The 7,418-nt window shown below is 41.9% G+C and overlaps 1 pseudogene; it reads right to left on the bottom strand.

The window, feature by feature from the left end:
* Window positions 1-4,321: 4,321 nt before the first annotated feature.
* Window positions 4,322-4,440, bottom strand: LOC133384645 (5S ribosomal RNA; annotated as a pseudogene).
* Window positions 4,441-7,418: the final 2,978 nt, after the last annotated feature.

Genomic DNA, 7,418 nt, shown 5'->3' with positions numbered 1-7,418 from the left:
TCCCCCATGCAATGCCAAACACATTTGCCCAAATGAATTGGGGAAAGTAGAGGCCAGCAAGAGGGACACATGCACCTTTCCCCACTGAGACAGAAGGCCCTGTCCCCTATCCTAAATCAACTGCATGCCATAAGATTTCCAGGTGTAGTATGAGCCTGCCAAGTTGCTTCTGCTTTCTCCAAAGCCTGTGAAAAGTATGGACCTCAGAACCGGAGAGGGCTCATCAGGAATGAGCAGGCTGTTGTAGTCAAGGAGTACTGATGCTCTGTAAGTGTTCCATAATTTAAATTTTGATCAGTTATTAGTTCTTAGGGTTTTTTTATTTAAATGTACATATGATTGTGAAACTCCCTTCAACCCTATTGAATGTGATAGTTTATAGCTGTATCATTCGCTCGTTTAACAAAGCAGATACAAAAATGTGCCCAAATCATAGACAATATCCATCACATCCTGATCACCTTGAACACCCGCTTCTCCGTAAAAACATCTGGAGTCTGTTGTGTAAAGTGAAAGACTGATCCCCCTCTCTCAAGTTCTCTGTAATTCACAGAGATCTCAGGGTAGAAGCAGTCACCAGAGAGTTGGGGCTAACCTGGCAAGTGAACATATCATGTACCTGTGATACATCATTTCACTATAATTTCTCCATTCCCCCCAAATTAGATTATTGTTTGTTTGCAAAAGTGATTGTTGTTGTTGTTATGTGCCTTCAAGTTGATTACAACTTATGGCGACCCGATGAATCTTTTTATATATACATAATCATCTGATGATCAGGGGACTGGAAACAAAGCCCTATGAGGAGAGACTGAAAGAACTGGGCATGTTTAGCCTGGAGAAGAGAAGACTGAGGGGAGATAGGATAGCACTCTTCAAGTACATGAAAGGTTGTCACATAGAGGAGGGCCGGGATCTCTTCTCGATCGTCCCAGAGTGCAGGACACGGAATAATGGGCTCAAGTTGCAGGAAGACAGATTTCGACTGGACATCAGGAAAAACTTCCTAACTGTTAGAGCCATACGACAATGGAACCAATTACCTAGGGAGGTAGTGGGCTCTCCGACACTGGAGGCATTCAAGAGGCAGCTGGACAGCCATCTGTTGGGAATGCTTTGATTTGGATTCCTGCACTAAGCAGGGTGTTGGACTCGATGGCCTTGTAGGCCCCTTCCAGAGCTTGGAAAAGTTACTTTTTGGAACTACAACTCCCATTAGCCCAATCCAGTGGCCATGCTGGCTGGGGCTGATGGGAGTTGTAGTTCAAAAAAGTAACTTTTCCAAGCTCTGGCCCCTTCCAACTCTACTATTCTATGATTCTATCTTCCTCTTATTCCATCCAATTTGATAACAGAGGGTTCTACTTATTGTGTCGCATTAGTTTTTCAGAAAGTGCTATTTCCTACACTCTGCCCATCCATCGTTCAGTTGAAAGGTTGTCTGCTAATTTCTATTGAAGTGAGATTTCCATGCTGGCTGCTTTTAGCAATAGGATGACCAGGTCTTTGTGCACAATGGGTACGTTCAAATGTCCTGTATAGGACGCCAAGGCCGAGTCCGGAGCTAGCAATTGCCCTGTAATATCCGAGATTTCCCCAAAAACCACATTCCAGAACTTCATTACTGGTTTCCAGTTCCACCACATGTGGCAAAAAGAACTTCACACCCTCTGCAACATAGAGGGGATAGAGATTTATTGATGTGGTATAATTTTAAAGGCATCCAATGCAATTGGAGAAGTATTTTGAGAGCTGTTTCTTGGATTTTAGCCAAGGCAATTCTTATAGGAGGCTTAGACCATAGTTGGCTCCACTGCTGCTCATCCATTCCTACCCCTAGCTCTTCCTCCCATTTCATCTTAAGACCTAAAATGTTACCCATTGTGGCTGCTATATATTGAAGCTGCTACCCCTTTTGTCTCTGCAGCTGAGCTTGTACACATTTTCTCAAATTCTGTAAGTGTGCTTTTTGTGTCAGCACTTTCCCCTAATTTGTATGCTAATGAACGAATCTGGGCTATATGCATCCAGTTAAAGGATGTCTGTCCTCTGATATAGGTTGGCCTTTTACAAGTAGATCCTGAATCCTATATAAGCCTTTCTCTTCCCATCCTTCATATTGAGCATATTTGTCTTTATCCCTGAATTCAGGAAGGTCTAGGAAGGGGTTGAGAGGAGAAAGGCTGGGTGCTAACGTTTTTCCCCCCACTGCTTCCATACCAAAAAGGTTGCCTGTAGGAAAGGGTTAGGAATCTGTTTAAGTTGTGGCCATGATGGAGACAGAAAGGGCCATGCTCAGATTGAGGGTACTGATCTCTCCACCTCCATGGCTACCCACACTGTATCTTCGGAGTTCCTAATGATATGCAAAAGCTGTTTGAGTTGGAAAGCATCATAATATAGTTTTAGATTAGGTACCCCCAGGCCTCCCAGGTTTCGGGATCTGTATCTGGTCATAGCACTTGTTCTATTGTATTTGTCCTTCACCAAAAAATTTTCTAGTACTTTCTGCCATTTGCCAAACCACTGATTAGGTACTGAAATTGGGAGTACCTGGAAAAGAAACAGCAATTTAGGTAAAATGACCATTTTGATGGCTGCTGTCCTGCCCATCCAGGACAGTTTCAGATGCTGCCGACCCATCAGGTCTTTGACTATTGTCTTTGTGACTTTGTTGAAGTTGCGCCGCCTAAGTTGATTAAGATCTTTAGAGATCAATACTCCCAGATAGCGGAAACTGTCATGGCTTAATTGAAAGCCTGAGGTTGTGCTTAACCGATTTTGTTCAGCCAGTGACATATGAAAGCATAACATTACTGATTTTGAGTAACTGATCTCTAAGCCTGCAACATTGCGATACTCTTCTAGAGCCTCTTTTATAAAGGGGATTGCCCTGTCTGGATTCTTAAGCATCAATAACACATCATCAGCAAATAAGTTAATAGTATGATCCTTACCTCCATCATGGATGACAAAGACATCACCACAGATCTCAATCCTCGTATCATTACATCTATACAAAACCTTACAAGTAGGAAACTTCTTAAAGAGGAGACTGCTGGTCTCCTTGTTAATCCAAATCCCACCCCTGGAAGGTTTTGCATGCTGCCTAAAATCCACAAAGCCAACAATCCTGGTAGCCCAATTGTCTCAGGCAATAACACAGCTACTGAAAGGATTTCTCTGTACATTGACTTAAATTTACAAAACATAGTGCAAAACCTCCAATCATATATCAAAGACACCAAGGACTTCTTGCTTAAAATTCAGTCTTTAAACAAGCAGTATCAGTCCTGCCTGTCCTAGCGCTTGTAAAAGTAGCTGTCTCCCTGAAATACACACAGGTGATACAGCATTTGGAGTGACAAGGGTGAGACCCAGGATTGGTGATAGGTGGCTTAAGCACAACTCTCACTAACAGTCTGCACAAATTAGGAGGCTGGTGAAATGCTACAACAGGAGGCCTGCTGATGGCTCTAGCAAGATGTTCAGAGTTTGCCAGCAATGGGTAGCTCTCCCTGATTGCTTGGTGATAGTTAGGAGATGCTGGATGGAAATCTACCACAAATGGAATCCGTTGCTCTCTGCTCTTTGACACCTCAGTATGATGGAGGAGGTTTTCTCTGGACAGAATGGAGGCTCAGTGGATGTTGCAATCGATAATATGTGGAGGATATCACCTCAGAAAAAGGTGTTCTTTAAGGTCACTGATATTTCTCTGGTATTGATCTTCAGTGTTGCAAATAAGTGTGATTCTCAGAGCTAAGCTATACACAATGTTTTTCTTTATATGCTTAGGATGGCAGGATTTCCAGTTTAAAATATAAATAATATAATATATAATATAATTATAATATAATGTAATATAAAGTAGGGCCCCGCTTTACAGCGATTCGCTTTACAGCTGTCTCAATTAGACACAGTTAGACTAAAGCCCCACTCATACAGCGCTTGTTCCGCTTTTACGGCGGTTTTCAGGCATCGTGCGCCATTCTATTAAATGGATTCCGCTTTACAGCAGTTTTCGCTTTACAGCGGGGTTCCGGAATGTAACCCGCCGTATGAATGGGGCCCTACTGCTATGTTAGCAGCTGATGAAGGCGAAAGCTGAAACGTTTTGTTAATATAATAAAAACCTCTGTTTGGTTAATCACAATTATGTTTATATATATTTTAGGTGATTAATGGAATCCTTATAGGGATCCAGAGCAAGCTTGAGTGAAGTTCTGTTTGTTGCTTTCAAAACTGTCTTATATATATATATTCAGAGGATTTTCATGGTAAGAGGCATTCAGAGGTGGTTTACCATTGCCTTCCTCTAAGCCTACGTCACCTGGTATTCCTGAGCAGTCTCCTATCCATGTACTAACCAGGCCTGACCCTGCTTAGCTTCCAAGATCAGACAAGATCGGGCATGTTCAGGGTAGTATGGCTATAGGCTTCAGAAGTGATAAAGCCCCTATAACAAAAAGCAGGTTAAAATAAAAAGAAATAATTCAAAATGCAACCTTAAACTCAAGAAGTGGAGAATAAAATAATTAGGATTTAAAACATTAAAAGCTAGCACAGATTTAAAAGAACTGAGAAATCAAAAGGTCTTCACTTGGCACCAAAACGGCAACAATGGGTGTACTGGACATGTCTGGGGAAGGCATTCCACAACCTACTGCACCTCATCCAGAGCTTGGAAAAGTTACTTTTTGGAACTACAACTCCCATCAGCCCAATCCAGTGGCCATGCTGGCTGGGGCTGATGGGAATTGTAGTTCAAAAAAGTAACTTTTCCAAGCTCTGACCTCATCTCACCTTTGTTACATATTTTGTTACATATTCCCCAAATATATTTTCAAAAGATTAACGGGATACTCAGGAAATTTATTTGGTATAATTCTCCACATCACTTTTCACTTAAGAGAATGCAGCTGCCAATATTGGAAGGTGGTTTTAATTTTCCAGATATTAGCTTACATCATAAGGCATAGCTGTTAGCACATACAAATGATTGGCCACTTTCTCCTCCTATGAATACTCCAGCTTGGGCAATTTTACAGATGTCTTCCTTAACAGCCCACTTTGGGAAGCTAGTGTTGGGGTCTATGTATAATGAAAATAAAGGACCAATACCACCTTCAATTTTAGCAACTAGAGAGTCATGGCATATAGTGGCTCATCAGTTACAATATGCCCATATGGCCACACTAAATTAACTTGTGGGGTAATCCAGATTTGAATATAGAGAGGCAACCTTTTGGGGGGAAGAAATGGGTTAAATGTGGGATATATTTGGGTTAAGAAATGGGTTAAATGTGGGATATGTATGTATAATATCAGCTGATAGGCTCAGATCAATTACCAATGGCTGCAGAATGGCAATATCTTCAATTACAACATTTGCTAGTATCTATTTATGGCCCATCTGCTCTAAGTGCTTTGGCATATCTGAAATAGTTGAAAGTGATTACTGGATCCTTACTGAAAGCTAAACCCTTAACAGTTGTTTATAAATATTTGATGGATCTTTGCAAGGTAGAAGTTCATGAAATCGGATAGATGTGGAATAGGGAATTAGAATGCATTATACTGTCTAAACAATGGAACATTGCTTTAGAATCTATACAGAATGTTTCCTTAAGCCTGAAATTGAGACTGATTCAGCAAAAATTATAGAAATCCACAATGTTTGTATTGGAAGCCACTGTCCAGTACAGACAAATGCTGGAGGTGCAACATTGAGAATGGCTTGTTGAGGCATATGATGTGGGCTCATCCAGTAATATATTCATTGTTATTAATTTTGAACTGGTGAAATCCTTGATATTTGCAGATGTTCATGCACTTTTAAATTATATTCCAGTAGTATGGAGTTTAACGTTAGGGCAACAAAAGTGGCATATTACACAATGGACTGAAGATCTCACTGCCCTGGCTACATTTGAACATACTTCATATTTCAAGTGGATACTTATTTGGACATCTGGAGGGCTTATATTAATTTATATGCTTAATTCAAGATGTATGTACCGATAGATACGGTATTTGTTATGTAAACTGATGGTGTTTTATTGTTCTTAGTAGTAGGATTCATATTTTTTCTTTAATTTTTTACCTTCAATACTTTAATTTATTTTAATTCATTGTTTTCTTTTTCTTTCCTTTATTGTTAAATTAGCAAATAAAAAAATCATTAAAAATTGATTTAGGCTCCACGTTGATTTAAGCCTCATATGTATGTGTGTGTAATCTACAATTGATGAAAAGTATCTATTGAAAGAATAAGAGAATGCCAACTGTGTGCTCTATTCAGAGAGCCCCAACCTGTAGGAAAGACCCTTTGGTCACTGTCCCATATTTACGGAGTTCTATTCCCGAGGAGACTAGTCAGCATCAGTGAAGAAGCATCTTATCTGAAGGAAATAAGAATACCTTTTAATGTGAATGCAACACAGAAAGTGAGAAATTAATTACAGCGGGCCTCAGATGGTTCTACCGTGTCCCTGGGGCCAGAGTGTAATAGCACCCGGACAATTCTGAAGAGCTCCGCTGGGCGGCAGATTGATGATTTGATAGTGGCAGCAAAGTATTGTTTTTTTGCTGCCCTCACTGCCCCTAAATACAGCTTACCATAGGCACTTACCGGTGTATAATTGCATCCACTAGGAGTTCCTCTCCATCTGCACTCAAGCCGTCTCCTATATTGTTTCATCGCTCTCAGTTCTGGGGTATACCATGGAGCCATATGAGCTCTACACAGAAGAGGGCGCTCAAGAGCAATCATGTCAACCGCCCGGGTCATTTCTGTATTCCACAGTTCAACCAGGGTTTCCACAGGAGCGCCAGCCCTATCAGCCGGAAAACGCCACAGAGCTATTTGGAAACCATCCGGACCCATGTCTCTGGGGGCGGAACAACTTAATAGGTCCCCCACCATGGCAGAAGGGGAAAGCCACTGTAAGTCTAAACTTCAGCAAGCAGTGATCTGTCCATGACAGAGGGACTGAAGTAAGGCCCCCCACATTCAGATCACCAACTCCATATCCAGTTGCAAAAACAAATCTAGAGTATGCCCTGCTACATGTGTTGGGCCAATGGCATATTGGGACAGTCCCATGGTTGTCATGGAGACCATGAAATCCTGAGCCACCCCGGATAAGGTGGCCTCGGCATGGATGTTGACATCCCCCAGAACCAACAGTCTGGGGGATCTCAACAGTACACCTGAGACCACCTCCGTCAGCTCAGCTAGGGAGTCTGTTGGGTAGCGGGGTGGGCGGTACACCAACAGAATCCCAGTCTGTCCCGCTGACCCAACATAAGGTGCAAACACTCCAGACCAGTAGTCACATGGACAGGGTGCTTGCAGAGGAAGATGGAACTCCTACAGACCACAGCAACCCCCCTCCCCGACCCTCAGGTCTACC

Source organism: Rhineura floridana, chromosome 4 (assembly GCF_030035675.1).
Source record: "Rhineura floridana isolate rRhiFlo1 chromosome 4, rRhiFlo1.hap2, whole genome shotgun sequence".
Lineage (NCBI taxonomy): Eukaryota > Metazoa > Chordata > Lepidosauria > Squamata > Rhineuridae > Rhineura > Rhineura floridana.
The sequence above is the reverse complement of the archived record's forward strand: the minus strand, read 5'-3'. Positions and strand labels throughout refer to the sequence as shown.